We start from the raw sequence: 18022 nt of genomic DNA, 5'->3' as shown, positions 1-18022 counted from the left end.
TTTCATATTATGTGTACTCTTATCTTTGTATATGGTGTGCTGAGTGTTGTGTGAAGAAGAAGAATATTTTTAGCCTCTCACCTTGTGTGTTCTCTTTTAGGGTTTTGTGAGTGTGTGTGTGCTTGCAAGAGCTCAAGCTCTCTTCTCCCTTGCATCTTTTCACCATATGCATTAAGCTTTATGCATAGAGTCATGCATTACTATTTATTCATAGAGCTCATGTGGATAGAGTTTCATTCATGAAGCCTCATGCATAGAGCTCATGCATAGAGCTTAATACATAAGGCTCATGCATAAGCCTCATGTATACAGCATTTATGCATAGAGCGTCATACATAAGCCTCATGCATAAGGTCTCATCATGTATGTATGTCCTAGAGGCAAAACATATGCAAGAAAAATAATCCCTGGCACTCGAAGGTGAAAAAATATCAAAGAGCAAGGTCAAGAGGCTTACCTCTTATGCTTGTGAGACGGACTTGTATATGGTTGATCTTCTTTGGGAAGAAACCCTAAACCTAGGCAAAAAGAGCATTAAGATAAGCACTTTTTTATCTATAAAAAAACTATTAATACAAATACTTAAGCATTCAAGAGAGAAAACAAGCATACAAGAGAGCAAGGTGAAGGGGCATACCTCTTATGCTTGTTGTGAGAGAAGGGCTTGCACATGGTTGATCTTATTTGAAGAAGAAACCCTAAACCTAGCCACAAAAAATCATTAAGATAAGCAAAGTTTGTATTTATAAAAAAACTATTAATATAACTAGTTAAACATTCAAAAGAATACAAGCAAGCATACACGAGAAAAAACCAATAAGTCTCAAATTCTAGATTAAGCATAAGCTTAAAGCATGCATTAAGCATTATGCATAGAGCCCTATTAATAATTTAAGCTATATGCATAAAGCTCTATGCATTAAGATTTATGCATAAGCTTTATGTAGTAAGCTAAACCTAAACCCGCTACCACAGGGTGAAATAAACATAGAGATTGCATTAATAGATTAAAAAAAATAGGGCTTACCTCTTTATTGTCAAGTTGAAGGAGAGGAGTAGTGTAATACCTACAAAATATCAAATTAAAAAAATGATTAATAACACATCTGATGAACTCTACCTACAAAAAATAAGACACATAGAAAAGACCAACACATATTAAGCATGCTCACAAGGAGGAGAAGGAGAAGAAGCTAACAGAAGGTTAGTACTTTAAACTGCAACCCTAATATCATTGTGTACTCTATTAATCATTAGGGTTAAGCATAAGAGAAGAATACCTTCATTAGGTCACAACATAGCCATGTTGTGATGAATAGAGAAAATGGAAGAGCAAGGAAGTACAAGTCCATGGGATAGAGATAGATTGATGGAGTAGATGAAACCAATGAAGTCCTTCAAAAAAGAAAGGAGAAGAGGAAATATTTTGGGGGGATAATTTTTTTCTTTGACACATTTTTTTCCATCAACAGATTTTTTGACAAAAAAAATTTCTATGACAGACTAAATTTTTCGTTTAATAAAAGTGAAATTTTCATTCATTATGGACCAAAATTTTATTTTTTTCGGACGAAAATTTTGATGTCACAATAGAAATGTCAATCTCAATGGAATTTTGGATTCCAGAATCCACTGATGGCACGGAAGCGGTAAAGCTGTTTACGCCCTTATAGGGTGCCACACTTCCACACACGCATGCAAACACACCAGAACACCAGACCAAAGAGCATGAACAAGACTTATATTTCAGATCTGGCTACTGTCACAACTTGTACCCAAACAAACAAAGAAACAAAAAGAACTCTCTGGCACCACCAAACACCAGCTACACCTAATCAAGAGAATTTACAACTCTGGCCTGAGTCTCCAGAAGAGGTAGAGATCCACAAAATACCACACACACGCCCTCTCTCTCTAGCTCTCTATGCTAATCCTCTGTCAGGCACACTTCAAACCCAAGCTTTGCAATGTTACAAGCCCACCACCAAGCTCTGCAATGTTACCAGCCCACCACCAAGCAGCCACACTATCCTGTCTTCTCTTCACTCGGTACCCGCTCTACTGTCCACTTCTGGCTTCACCTAGCAGCCCACACCAGCCACACTGTATATCACCAGCCTTTGTCTACATCCAGCTATCTTCAGAATCAAGAGAGCCACCCCAACACCTCTACTGCAAGGCAGCAACTCTCTTTGTTTCTGTCTGCAGCTCACCAGAGCTCCTTCATCAACGAGGCAATCACTCTCTCACAAGGCCTCCACTCTGCCTGTCCCCGCAACATCTCCTCTGCTGTGCCTCTGCATCAGTCTTTGAAGAAGCCTCTCCATAGCTTTTACAAGGTGGCCAACTCCTCTAATTCTCCACGCGTGGTCTGTAGAATCCCTCCAGCCTGGCCTTCTTCTCACTCCAGCAACCCTCACTCCGCCATGCTCACAAAAAGGTTACTTACTCTTTTGCGCCCCTTTGTCTTTGCTTGCAGCCTGTACGCTGGCGTTTCAGTCGCCCCACCACCACTTCAAGGGGTCTTTTCCTCTCGCCCAGTAGCTACCCAACATGCAGCTCTTTGCCAGTTTTCAAGGCTGCGCTCCACGCTTCCTTTTGCTTTCCTCGATCACTCCGACTATGCCTCTCCTGTATGATTACCAGCCCATGCTTCTACTAGGCGGCTTGCCCCACACCTTTGCGCCTCACCTCTGGTCTCTACACGCTCCAAGCGTCTTCCTCCTTTCTACTCGGCGACCCGGTGGTTTACTCCTTCGAGGTGGCTATCTCCACTTCTCGCATCTTCGACAGCTTCTTCTCGATGGTGTGTTGGCTGCGCCAATCCGTAATGCCCATCACCCAGTCGACTAGCACTCCTCTGCACTTCACAAGGGATCACCCTCTTCATGGCGACGAACCCTGCTACTCCAGTCACCTGCGCTGTTGTACCCAAGAGTCCCCTATCACCAGGGCGTCTGCATATCTACCTTTTCGAAGCGGCCCGAACCCCCGTTACACATCAGGCGGCTATCTCTCCACGCACGTCAGCTTCTCTTAGAAGGCGGCCAACCTCTCTTCAGCACGCCGTGGTCTGTCCACGCTCAGAGCGGCACTCTGCCAAAGCGACCCCCCACTACGCCTGTAGATCACCTCGAACTTTTTCGAAGTTGCCACCTTGTGCAATTTGTGTCTTCGCTAGCTTTCTAGAAGGTGTGTTGGTAGCGTAATAAAGCTCCACATGGCTATTTGCTTTTTGGGCCATGTTATATTATATCTTTTTCATTTTACTCAAAACTTAATGGATGGTGGCCACCCATATTGCTTTCACACCAATCTCAAGATACATTGGCCACTTCATCGTATTTGCCCATGCTTCCATAAATACTTCCAAATGGAATCTTCTAGGTGCCCATTGTACTTGGGGACGCGTACACACTACAAGCTATCAAGCAGCTGATTTCATCTCCACCTCCAGTAGACTACGTCCGGACTGACCTGTACATGCTCACATCAAAACCATCTATTCTGTACACCTGGCAATGCTCTCAAAAGCAAAACTTCACACACGCCATGCACATGTATGTACACATTATCAGCCTCTATTTTTGTCCACACATATTTAGCAACCCCCTACTTCTGCTGAGACATTCATGTCGAGCAGCTGTACAAACAGGGATGAAATATTCAGATTTTCCTCTGTATCTTTCACAACCTCCTGCTATGCATCACAAGCTTCCCGATCTTCTTCTTTCACGGCTAATATCAATCGCGCAAAATATTTCTTCAGTCGTAAACCATTCACTCTCCTTTTGTGCTTCTTTCCATTCAAATGAGCAAGTTGATAACTTCCATTATCAAATTTTCTCTCAACTTTATATGGACCTTCCCACTTTGTCTGGAATGCAGTATGAAAAGTACTATTCAGCTTGCTATTATACCTGAGAACCAGATCACCCTCTTCAATTTCTTTCTGCTCCACCTTCTCATTCTCTCTCTCTTGTCTTTTCAATTCAATAGCCGCATAGTGATCAAATGCTAGCTCTCTATCCAACTGGACTGTTTGCAAGGCCAGTAATCTTTCTCTGTAACAATTAATAGGCTCATGTCCTTCTTCAACCAGGAACTTCAAATGTGGAATTTCCACATCAATAGGCATGAGTGCTTCTTTCCCATAAACTAAATGAAAGGGTGAGAATTGTGTACCAGATTTTACTGCAACCCTGTATGCCCATAATACACGATTCATCTCTATATCCCAATTCTTGATATGGCCTTCTGTCATTTTGGTTATCATCAGCTTAAATTCACCATTGAATCTTTCATTCAAGCCATTGCATTGAGTAAGGAGTGGAGTACTTGTGGTTGATATTCAATCTTCTGCATAAATGGTCAACTACCTCTCCTCGAAATTCAGGACCATTATCTGATAATATCTCCAGAGGAATACCAAATCTGCAGCATATATATTCACACACAAAATCAGCCACCTCTTTACTATCCACTCTCTTCACTGCCTTCACTTCTGCCCATTTTGATAGGTAATCCACTGCAGTAAGAACATAACACTTTCCTCTAGCTGTCCTGGGAAATGGTCCAACTGCATCCACTCCCCATATTTCAAAAATGTCATATACCAGCATGATATTTCTCGGCTCCATTTTTAAGATTCTCTTCCCCATTCTCTAGCACTCATGGCAAGATCTGCACCAATGCTAAATATCCTTCTGGATGGAAGGCCGTACATAACCCTCCAGTAATATCTTCTGCAAGGTGATCTTAAATGCATAATGACCCCCACATGCTCCCTCATGATTTGAAGATAGAATATAATAAATCTCTTCCCTCCAGGGAATTCTTCTTAATACCTGATCAGCTCCCTGCATGTATAATTCATCTGCAATCATGACATAATGCTTACTTTTCCTGATAAAATGATACTTTTGGCATTTTTGAGCTCTTCAGGCAAGCGACCTGAGAGTAAGTAATCCACCACTCTGGACAGGTATTCCCTCCCTCTGTATAATGTCTCTTCAATTTTTGCAATTACTGGATCCTGATCAATTGTCTCCTGAGCCAACTCATGTGCCATATGATTGTCCTCCCGCCGCACATGTTGAATACTCCATGCTGTAAATTGATGTAGCAGCCTTCTAACATTAGCCAGACATTCTTTTAATCTCGGATTCTTTGCTCGCCAGCTACCCAAGACCTGCTTTACTACTAATAAAGAATCTCCCTTTATGATTAGCTTTTGAATTTTCTGTTTTAAAGCAGCCTGCAGCCCTTGAAACAATGCTGTGTGTATTCAGCCTCATTGTTACTTTCAGCTTCCAGAAGTATCCCATCCTTTAGAATCAGCACGCCTTCTGAATCCTAGATTATATACCCCCCGGTGGCTTGATGTATACTCCTCTTATATGAACCGTCAAAGAATAAAACATGAGCTCAGGAATGATAATTTGTTCCTTTTTTTCTATCTTTGTATCCACTTCCTTCACCAAGATCAGACCGTCCTTGTATGTTAGAAGATCTGCCAAAGTTGCCTTGCAAGTATCTTCAATCAAAAATGAGAAATCATATTCTTGAAGCTCCACTAAAACCATTGCATCATACCTTTTGAGAGTGAAGTACCATTCACCAGCTGAGGGAGTAAAGTATAATTTGTCAGCACCACAAATGGTCTCATCAGGAGATATGACCTGAATTTCCTGCAAGCATACACCAGACTTGACAAAACCAATTCAGCCTAAGTGTATTTCCTCTCTGCTTCTGTCTTCACTCTACTTGCATAATACACAGGCTTCATATATCTGGATTCATCTCCTCTCTGCATTAAGATTGCTCCAACTACGTTCGGACCAAAAGATGGATTCACATAAAAGACCTGAGAGAAATCTAGAGCTTTTACATTGGAAATACTTCCCAATACTTCTTTCACTTTCTCAAACACTTCCTCGCATTCTTCATTCCATTGCAATGGTTCTTTCTTCATAGCCTGCTGAAGAGGGTAAAGCAATTGAGACATTAAAGAAACAAATCTTGCCATATATTTTACCTTCTGGATAAAAGTCTGTAGCTGCCTGGATGTTGATGGTGCAGATAATAAGACAAGAGCTTTTATCTTCTCTGGATCAGGTTCAATTCCATTCTGAGATATCATATGCCCCAACAGCTTCACCTTTGAATATCCTAAATGACACTTCTTTGGATTCAGCTATCCACCTGCATCATCCATTTTAGAAAATACTTGCTCCAATTTATTACCATGCTCCTTTTGAGAACTATATACACATTTATCATCCAAAAAAGATCTCACAAAATGATTTGTAAGAGGTGCAAGTACTCTGTCTCAGTGTTCCTCTGATACCACGAGGGTGCATTTTTCAAACCAAATGGTACTACTCGATAACAGAAGCAACCCCACGGTGTAATGATAGTGGTCTTAGCCTGGTCTTCCTCAGCAATTGAGATCTGAAAATACCCAGAGAAGCCATCGCATACACTATACCTCTCATATCTAGTTACCCTGTCCAAAATATCATCAATGAACGGCAGAGGATAATGATTGCTTTTTGTTGCGGCATTTAGAGGCTTGTAATCAATACAGACTCTCCACCCACCTGTATGCTTTGGTGTAAAGAACACTGGATTTTCCCAATCTGAGTGATCTACTGGATAAATTAACCCTGCTTTTAACAACTTACTCAGCTCCTCTCTTAATACAGGCAATAGCTCCCTATTTATCCTCCTCAGTTTCTGAAACACTGGCCTCACACCCTCTTTCAATACTATAGGCATTGGTTCACATTTCAATCCTCGGATCTCTTCGTATGAAGTAATGAACAAATGAGGGAATTTATGTATTACCTTCATATACTCTTCTTTCTCCACTAACTGCAATCTAGGATTCAGCATGCCCTGTAACAGCTTCTCTTTCTCTGCACTGGGTGATGGAGGCTGCATCAGACTCTCCATATCTTCAAGTCTGCTCTCTTCTTCCTTCTTTATCTCCTCTTCAGCTTGCATCACATGCTCATTTTCTTCCTTCATTATAAATGATACCTGGCTCTCATCATCAGAAGTAGAACTCTCTTCTTTAGTTTCGCTATTTGTATACTCATCGGCACTTGTTTCTTTAGGCTCACTCTTCATTTCCTACTTACTACTCATATTGAACTTCCTGGCTCTTCCTCTCTTATTATGTACTGTTATAGTCCCTCTTCTCCAATTTTGGAAGGCACCCACCTGTCTGAGCCAAGGTTTGCCCAAAATCAGTGGATAAGCTCCCAAACCAGCCGGCATAATGTGGCAATTTATGTTGCAAACCACACCAAAAGCAGTCACTGGCACTTCTGTACATATACCCATACACTTCACTTTTGCATGATTTGCCAAACGGAATCTAAAATCTGAACTAGCATTCAGCTTTACCCCAATCTCTCCATACAGGACTGAGTCATTACACTGATTTGTGCACTGCCATCAACATATGCTTCTCCAACACTCACACTTCCACACCAAGCATCAACTGATGGAAAAATATCAGGAAGGTCTTCCACAGACATCAGCTCCATTTCGCCTTGTGTGGGCTCCTGCTCATTTACTTTCCTCGGATTTCCAACTTCTTCCACTCCCTCTTAAGCTTCGGAAGCAATTGGGCAAATGTTATATTGGCTACCCTTCCCTTTAAATCTCCCATCAATGTATACTCCTCCTGACCTTGGCTACCCTTCCCTTTAAATCTCCCATCAATGTATACTCCTCCTGACCTTGACCAATATGCAAATCTGAAGTTTTATAATGTTTTCTTGGTTTCCTCTTCTTCTTCTCTGGTTGAGGGCTTATATCAAATTGGACATGTTTACCTTTCTTAGAAGATGGTTCAGGTTCTGCCATTGTACTTTTTGTTCTCTTGGTCACAGGCATGATCTCTGGAATGGTCTCCACTCCTATCAAGCTGAGAGCTGGTCCCTTTCCTTTATCCTCCCATTTAACTCCATTGGTAGAGGGTTGATTTGGATCTTTTACTTCAACACTATGATCCCCCGATCTATCATTAGTCCTCTGCATCACAGGATACATTCCACCACCTGCTCTGGGTGGTTTGTCACATTGAGGGCTGATATGTCCCCGCTCCCCACAGTTCCAGCATTGGACATTGCTTAAATAGTAGCCCCGTCCTCTCCCTGTTCCTCCCATATTCCCTTCACCTGTTGACATATTGTCCCTTCTATTATTTGGTGCACCTCGGCTTCTTCCCTTTCCACCTGCTTCCATCCAATTCAAACTTAGAGACTTCATGAGCTCCACTGCATCATGTATGTCCCTCTTCAAAGTGTCCTCATGTTCAGGAACAACAGGAGCTTCCCTTTCAGGATGTATACTCTCAATCTCTGGCATCTTCATAAACTTCTTCGTCTCTTCCTGTATTCCCATCTGCCTCAGACGCTTCACCTTCCACTCCTTCTCTCGAGCTACTCTGATAGCCTCCTCAAAGCTATCCAGGTTCTTTAGCTCCACCTTCAGATGGAGGGTTGGCTCCAGACCAGCCACAAACCGGTTTCTCTTTATCATCTGCGGGGGTACTTCAGGAATCAAAGCCTCACACCATAGACTCCACAATCTACCAAACTCTATCAGATACTGATCCACATCCTGACCGTCCTTCTGCTAAATGTTACACAACTCCTTCCACACTTCGTTCGGACTCCTCACACGGGCAAACTGTGCCAAAAATGCAGCTCTGACTACATGGTACTCAGGATCCTGTTGATGAACATTTTTGTGTGTAGTCACAAACATCTGTAGCCATGTTTTGCATCACCCTGCAAGCAATAAGCCAAAATCTGAGAAAGGATCTCCGGAGTTGCCCTGTCTTTCATCAAGGCTGTAAATTCCATTTTCTCCAGAATCCTGACTGCACTCTCCTATGGCAATCCCCAAAAATTTGGAAAATCTTGAGCCATTCTTCCAAATCTTGCTTCACACAAACCCCTGTCTTCTTTAACAAACCAGAGGAAATCTGCTCCTCCGTGGAGGCACCAAAAAGTGATGGCACGAAAGCGGTAAAGCTGTTTACGCCCTTATAGGGTGCCACACTTCCACACACGCATGCAAACACACCAGAACACCAGACCAAAGAGCATGAACAAGACTTATATTTCAGATCTAGCTGCTGTCACAACTTGTACCCAAACAAACAAAGAAACAAAAAGAACTCTCTGGCACCACCAAACACCAGCTACAGCTAATCAAGAGAATTTACAACTCTGGCTTGAGTCTCCAAAAGAGGTAGAGATCCAAAAAATACCACACACATGCCCTCTCTCTCTGGCTCTCTGTGCTAATCCTCTATCAGCCACACTTCAAACCCAAGCTCTGCAATGTTACCAGCCCACCACCAAGCAGCCACACTGTCCTGTCTTCTCTTCACTCGGTACCCACTCTACTGTCCACTTTTGGCTTCACCTAGCGGCCCACACCAGCCACACTGTATATCACCAGCCTTTGTCTACATCCCCAGCTATCTTCAGAATCACCAGAGCCACCCCAACACCTCTACTGCAAGGCAGCAACTCTCTTTGTTTCTGTCTGCAGCTCAACCAGAGCTCCTTCATCATGACGAGGCAATCACTCTCTCACAAGGCCTCCACTCTGCCTGTCCCCGCAACATCTCCTCTGCTGTGCCTCTGCGTTAGTCTTTGAAGAAGCCTCTCCATAGCTTTTACAAGGTGGCCAACTCCTCTACTTCTCCACGCGTGGTCTGTAGAATCCCTCCAGCCTAGCCTTCTTCTCACTCCAGCAACCCTCACTCAGCCATGCTCACAAAAAGGTTACTTACTCTTTTGCGCCCCTTTGTCTTCGCTTGCAGCCTGTATGCTGGCGTTTCGGTCGCCCCACCACCACTTCAAGGGGCCTTTTCCTCTCGCCCAGTAGCTACCCAACATGCAGCTCTTCGCCAGTTTTCAAGGCTGTGCTCCACGCTTCCTTTTGCTTTCCTCGATCACTCCGACTATGCCTCTCCTTGTATGATCACCAGCCCATGCTTCGGCTAGGCGGCTTGCCCCACACCTTTGCGCCTCGCCTCTGGTCTCTACACTCTCCAGGCATCTTCCTTCATTCTACTCGACGACCCGGTGGTTTACTCCTTCGAGGCGGCTATCTCCACTTCTCGCATCTTCGGCAGCTTCTTCTCGATGGTGTGTTGGCTGCGCCAATCTGTAACGCCCGTCACCCAGTCGACCAGCACTCCTCTGCACTTCACAAAGGGATCACCCTCTTCACGCGGCGACGAATCCTGCTGCTCCAGTCACCTGCACTGTTGTACCCCCAAGAGCCCCCTATCACCAGGACATCTGCATATCTACCTTTTCGAAGCGGCCCGAACCCCCGTTACACATCAGGCGGCTATCTCTCCACGCACGTCAGCTTCTCTTAGAAGGCGATCAACCTCTCTTCAGCACGCCATGGTCTGTCCACGCTCAGAGCGGCACTCTGCCAAAGCGACCCCCCACTATGCGTGCAGATCACCTCGAGCTTTTTCGAAGTTGCCACCTTGTGCAATTTGTGTCTTCGCTAGCTTTCTAGAAGGTGTGCTGGTAGCGTAATAAAGCTCCACATGGCTATTTTCTTTTTGGGCCACGTTACATTATATCTTTTTCATTTTACTTAAAACTTAATGGATGGCCACCCATATTGCTTTCACACCAATCTCAAGATACATTGGCCACTTCATCTTATTTGCCCATGCTTCCATAAATACTTCCAAATGCAATCTTCTAGGTGCCCATTGTACTTGGGGACGCGTACACACTACAAGCTATCAAGCAGCTGATTTCATCTCCAGCGGACCTCCAGTAGACTACGTCCGGACTGACCTATACATGCTCACATCAAAACCATCTACTCTGTACACCTGGCAATTCTCTCAAAAGCAAAACTTCACACACGCCATGCACACGTATGTACACATTATCAGCCTCTACTTTTGTCCACACACCATGTTGTCAACAAAGTGGATTCTGGAATTCAAAATTTCATCAATTTTTCAAAACGACAACTGTTTTCATTTTCATGGCTCAAAATCTAACTATTATAAACTGAGAAGTGTATTTTTACAAAGACTATAACTCTAAATCGAACTATTAGATCAAAATAAAGTAAACTAATAAATTATAGTACTCTCTACCATCTAAAACTTGACTGTTTGGATCGTTGGATTTCTATCTAAAACTAGAGACATCTTTGCTTTCAATAAACCTCTTCTGTGACCATGGAGTCCATATACCTACCCATCTTAATATCACAATATGCTTAAATTCAACCATTAGATCAACTTTATAAACAAAGAAAATTTATTTTCTTAGACAAAGCACTAGCCCCATGTAAGAGTTTTATCAAATTATATTGGGTCTAAAAGTAATGTCAATTTTATCACCTATCAGTTTGTTGATAACACGCTACGTACAACACGCAATGTAGAAATGTGTATTAGTCAAAACTTATCCGTGCTCAAGGGAAAGTATGATCTACAGATGCTTAAACAAAGACAAAAAGGAAAGAAAAGTTCAACGTGTGGATATGCTTAATTTGAATGATATAGATATTCTTGTGTATGGATTTGAGTTAAAAAACTTCTGGTCACTATCATGCCAAAAAATAATTGATATTTTTACGCAAAAGGTCCAATGACTCTCCTAGTTCATTAGAAGAGTTTCTTGTATTTTGGAGTTCTTTTTAAAATTGGACATTTTTGGGTTTATAGTAAAATCTAAGTAATGTTTTATGCATTCTTTTTTTACAAAAGTAGTGTTTTTTTAAAATGTTTGACATGAAAGTGTGTCTTTTGTCTCTATAAATTTGAAAAAAGCGTACATTTTTTGCTTTTTTTTCCAAAAATAGAGTTGAGTTGTCGTTTGCATGATTTTGTTATCGTTTTTCATGACTCGCTGTTACCACCGACTAAAGCCTCAATTGCTAGACGTCAAGAATAAACTTTCCAATCCCAAAGATGATAAAAATACCCTAGAGAAGAGGTTAGAGTAGAAAGACAAAGAACTGAAGAGTACCAAGTCTGGGCTAAAAGCATAAATGGCAACTTTAGAAGGGCAACTGGCAAAATAAAAAGATATTTATGAAATTAGTTGCGAGAACTCTGAGATCCAAGTCAAAGATATCAAGGAAACCCTACAGAACCTACAAACAAAACTAGTGACAATGTTAGAAAGCCATTAATAGGCCATATCTCACTTTGAATGAGAAAGTCCTAGATGCCCACTCACTCACAACAAGGTTGCAGGTAGAAGTGGAAATGCTCCAAAAAAGATAAGGATGACCTCATCCTAAAAAAAAAGATGACCTCATTCGAAAAAATCTATAGCTTCAAAAAGCCTGTCAGAATAGGGAAATGAAAATGACAAAGGCCTTGGCTACTCACCAAAGAACATGTTACTGCCCTCCTTCACTACATTCACATAGGGAACACTACAACACATCGGGAGCGTAGCAACGTTTTTGGAAGGAAAATACCGGAGTTTTTAAGATGCTTAGCAAACCAACGATCTATTGCTGCTCTGTAGTGCTTTTAGCAATGCTTTTTCACTGCTCAGCAGCGCAATATCGTTGCCCAGCAACATTTTTTTTGTTGTTGGAAAGCGCTGCTCAACAACATCTGTAGAGCAGTAAAAAAAACGGTGCTATACTATAAAAATATCTTGCTTTTTTGTCACTTCTTTTGTCACCACGTAGTTTTATCTTTTACGTACAATAAACTTATACTTTGAGTTTTTTTTTGCAGGTTTTTGCCTCGTCTATCACTTCTATCTCTCCTACCACTACAACATAAAGCAAGCATAGATACGCTGCATAGACGTGCAAGTTATCGGGGCGTCTATAAATGTGTCTATAATCGCATCTAGTTCCTTTGAAACTAGATGCTCTTATAGACGTGATTTTAGACCCGCTTATAGATGCAGTCCGCAACAATTTCCTATGCAATTGCAATTGTGGATCTTGCAAAGAAAAATAGAATCTTCAATCCCCAAAAATATCATTTGCTGAACTATGTGCACAAGATTTGATAATATGCATGATTTTTTGGTGCATTTATATACAAATGAATCTCCAGAAAGCATATTTGCAAGGAAAGAGAGAAAAATTAGGTATATAAATCGAGTAATGTGGTGAAAAGGATGGATACATGCAAAGGCTTAGGTATATCAAGTAATGCCATGAAAACAATCTAAAGAACAACGATTCAATCCCCACATCTTTTCATCAAAGTGAAGCTTTTTAAAAAAATCTTGAACCTTCATGGTTGGATACATGTAAAGGCTCGAGCATATCAAGTGATTCCATGAAAAGCAGTCCAAAGGTGAATGATTAAGTAATGCCACGAAAAGCAACATATCACAATAAATCTATACACATAATCTCAAAAAGGCATGAATCTTTACATGTAATCTCAAAAACCTAATAGCAACATATCACAATAAATCTATATCGGGCTATCTATGTCTCATTTGTCTAATTGTAGTTTCGATAATAAACATATTGGAATGCAATGGACTGATGTGGAGGATACATAAATAAGGTGATTTTCGAGACTCGCGTGCATTGTGAGTGTTGTCAATTCCAAGTGCACAAATCCATCTCATATTATCCATGTCTCATTTCTCTAATTATAGTTATGAATTACTAATAAAGAAATCAATCAATCACCAATAACAAACAACCAAAAGGAAGACCATAGCCATTATAAACGTACAATGAAAGAGGATTTGAAAAGATAATCCTCTTAATATTTTTTGTTATTTGATAAGGTACTCTATCTTCTTTCGCCAACCATATTGGATGAGTCTCAAAATCAACCATCGTCTTGATCTAATGCACATCTTCAAGAATGTCGCCTCTAACATTTGGAAGCACTTGAGAGGAACATTATTGTGGATCGGTCCAAAATATCACTAAGCTCGTCTTTCAAAGCTTCTTTGTATATATTTTGGATGTGGTGGTTTAAGGATGTGGTGGAAAGAGGTCCTAATGCAACAATCAAGTGTCATGTTTTACATATTATAGGTACAATGAATGTCAAAGGTATATTACCTATTCATACCGGGGGGAGGAGGACTTTCCACTCCATTCCATAATGCCTTCCAATCTCCCATGCTGAGTGGATCTCCCATCCAAGAACGAACAAATTTGGGATGATGATGAGGGAGAAATCGATCATGATTCTCATATATCACTTTCTTCAAGCTCTCTGGCCTAGATGCCACTAATGATGGACCACAAATAGGACATGCATGGTATCCAAATGTGGAGAGACCTAAACAACATACACATTTAAGCATGCCAAAAAAAAGTACAATGATAACAAAGATTCATCATGAATAGAAACCCATTTGACTCACCTGAACACTCACCATAACGAGGAAAATCGTGCATCGTCCACATCAAAATGGCCTTCAAGAGAAAGTCTCGTGAAGATGGAGGCCGACATATGTCATGCACATGGATACCTCTCCAAAGTATCTCAAGCTCATCAATCAAGGACTCAAGATATATATCCATATTCTTTACTTTATGTTTCCCAGGAATGAGAAGGGATGACATGACATGTCCTTTCTCTTATTGCCATGGATGGAGGAATGTTGTAATTCACTACTACCACTGGCCATACACTATATGAGGTGCTCTTGATTCCAAAAGAATTAACACCATCCATACCCAATCCAAGTCTCAAATGTCTAGGCTCTTCCTTGAAGCTTGGCCACATTTCTTCGATGTGCTTCCATGCAGGAGTGTTTGCAGGAATTCTCATCTTTCCATCATTCGATCGATGAGAGGAATGCCATGACATGAGCTCTGTAATAGATTTGCACGTGTTGGATGCGAGGAATGATGGGAAAATGTGGCAACAACTTATGCAGCACATAAGATCTTTAAGGTCCTGTCGATATCTTGGCTCGCCACAATACAACACTCTTGAGCTGCCGCATCATGTATCCCATGGAAGAGATCACAATCATTGATACATGGATGCGAGTATAATCCAAGCCTCCAAGAGATGTCACAAAGCACCTTGCTTGGTCTCTTGAGGTTGGTAATCTATTCTCCTTTGGAAGCATCTTCAACAAAAGCCTCTGACAAAATAATCAAATACATTAATATAAAAAATAATTTCTTCTTATATATTTATAATGGAAGTAGACAATTTATGAAAGTAGAAAACTCACTTGAGAAGTGCATTCAAACTTGCATTGCTCCATCCATAGATTGTTTGCAAGTTGAGCAACTCAAGAGAAGTGTGTAGAATGGAATATGTGCATCCCTCAAAAAGTGGGGTCGAAGCCCCATTATAAAGGTGATCATTTTCCATGGCTTTTTTTATAAGTTTTACATTTCAGTCAAACTTAAACAAGTCTTTAACTTGGAATAAGTTCTCTTTTATAAGTATTTCAGCTAGAGACACACTTCCTTTAGTAGAGGAATATTACTTCCTCGCTCATGTTCCCTTAAAATCCCTTTCTACGAGAGAGTATCTTTTTCTTTTAAGAACACCTAATGTCCATGTAAGTGTCATTACACCATATAGATCTCACGCGGTGTTAAAATTTATATTAGCCTTAGAATAATGAGGTTGGCTTTAACACCTTCTGCTAAGATGAATACTTAATTCTAGTTGATGCTTCACATGAGGACAAACCAATATGATTATGTCCACCACTTTGCATATGTCTTTGATCAGAGGCTTGTATGCAGTAAATAACTTTTTAGTGATCTATTTTACTTCTTGAGTGTCATGATCACTCAGAAAATTTACCTCCTTGCATACCATAAACAATGAAGAGTAAAGTAACCATTTACTCCCTTGGCCAATTCCATTTACTTCTAGACAGTCAACTCAACTGAGAAATTATTTTAGATGAGATAACCTCAACCTTGCTCGGACAACTCCTTTTGATTACTCATACGTTGGCATAGCACACATCACTAGGTGTCCTACTCCACCTAGTTCCTCCCAAGTATCTTGAGTAACTGGTTATTAACACTAGACCCTATCCTTTTAAAGTTTGAACTTCTTTAAATTTGGATCTAGGCAATTACTTCTTTTATGTTACACTTCAAAAAGTTAAAAAATGTCCACATAGACATTTCTTTTTATTGGTAGACCTTTAACACTATTGCGGACAAAATAGGTAACATTTCTTAAAAACAAGAAACATTTGGCATCTTTCGAAGATTCCATCAAAAAAGTTCAATTTTTTACCTCTTTTTAAAACGTGGTCTAGGCATGCGTACAACACTGCCAAAAACGGATAATATTTTGGGCACTTTACATGTTTCTTATAAAAATTGACATGAAAAAAAAGACTTCGTTTTAAGGGTTAAATGGTAATTTTAGTTATTAAATGAGTTTAGAAAGTATGAAAAATGTCTCTTTAAGAAACAAAAGTTTATACTTTGCAAAATACTTTTTTTGTAAAATATCAGGCAGGGACTTAGGTTCAAATCCTACTGGTTACTACAAATAGTAAGGATGTTTTAGCTATAATATTTACGGCCAACTTAATGTTGAGTAAGAACTTCTCAAGTAAGAGTTGATGTTTTCCATCAACTTGATACAAAACATCAACTTTTACGAAAATTTGATATTTTGCATCAAGTTGATGTAAAACATTAACTTTACATTCAAAACATTAACTTTCTATGCAAAAGATCAACTCTTTTACAATACTTGATGTTTTGTATCAACATTATACAAAACATCAACTTCCTACAAAACTTGATGTTTTACATCAACTTCGATGCAAAACATCAAGTTTTATGGAAAAGTTGATGTTTTGCATAAAATCGATGTAAAACATCAACTTTTTTATAAAACTTGATGTTTTGCATCGAGTTGTGTGAAAAAGTTGATGTTTTGCATCAACTCGATGCAAAATATCGAGTTGTGTGGAAAAGTTGATGTTTTGCATCCACTCGATGCAAAACATCAACTTTTCCACACAACTCGATGTTTTGCATCGAGTTGATGCAAAACATCAACTCTATGACAAAACTTGATGTTTTGCATCAAGTTTCAGATGCTTCAGAGAAGAAAGTTAGAGGATTGATTTTCACAAACGGCCTGTTTTAGTAATTCCGTCCGCGTTGGCATGCTCAGACGACCTATTCCATAAATTTTTATTACCAACACGTTTATGTTTCGATGCGATTTGCAGACATGTTGCTTTGTGACGTCTGCAAATCGCATCGAAACATAGTCGTGTTCTATGCATGATGAGGCTATATGTATGAGCCTTATATGCCTTAAGGCTCTATGCATGAGGCTCTATACCCAAGTTTAGTGCATAAAGCTTATTCCTAAGCTTCATATAAAAGATTTATGCATGCCTAAGCTTATGCATAAAGCATAGAGCTCATGTATGCTTCAAACTTTAGGCTTATGCATGAAGATTTGTGCATGCTTAAGATTATTCATAAAGATTTATGCATGCCTAAGCTTATACATAAACCATAGAGCTGATGCATGCATAAAGCTTTAAGCTTAACTCTTTATGCCATGAAGCATTATGTATACATCTTATGCATAAACTTCATTAAGCTTTATGCATGATCTTATGCATAAATATTAATACATAGCTAGAAACTTTGCTTTTTGTGGCTAGTTTAGGGTTTCTTCTCAAAGAAGATCAACCGCGTACAAGCCTTCTCCACAAGCATAGGAGGTAAGACTCTTGACCTTTTTCTTTTTTTTTTCTACACCTTCAGGTTTTGGGGATTATTTTTCTTGTATATGTTTTGCTTCTAGGCCTACCTTATGCATGCATGAGGCTTATACATGTATGAACCTTATGCATGCATGAGCCTTATGCTTTAAGGCTCTATGAATGAGGCTTATACATGAGGCTTATGTATTAAGGACCTTTACATTTGGCTCTATATTGTATGAGCCTTATGCATTAAGACTTTATGCCTAAGCTTAGTGAATAAAGTTTATGCCTAAGCTTCATGTAAAAGCTTTATGCATGCCGAA

The sequence above is a fragment of the Cibotium barometz genome, chromosome 6, assembly GCF_041138505.1.
Source record: "Cibotium barometz isolate CiBa-2024 chromosome 6, ASM4113850v1, whole genome shotgun sequence".
Taxonomy (NCBI): Eukaryota; Viridiplantae; Streptophyta; class Polypodiopsida; order Cyatheales; family Cibotiaceae; genus Cibotium; species Cibotium barometz.
The sequence above is the reverse complement of the archived record's forward strand: the minus strand, read 5'-3'. Positions refer to the sequence as shown.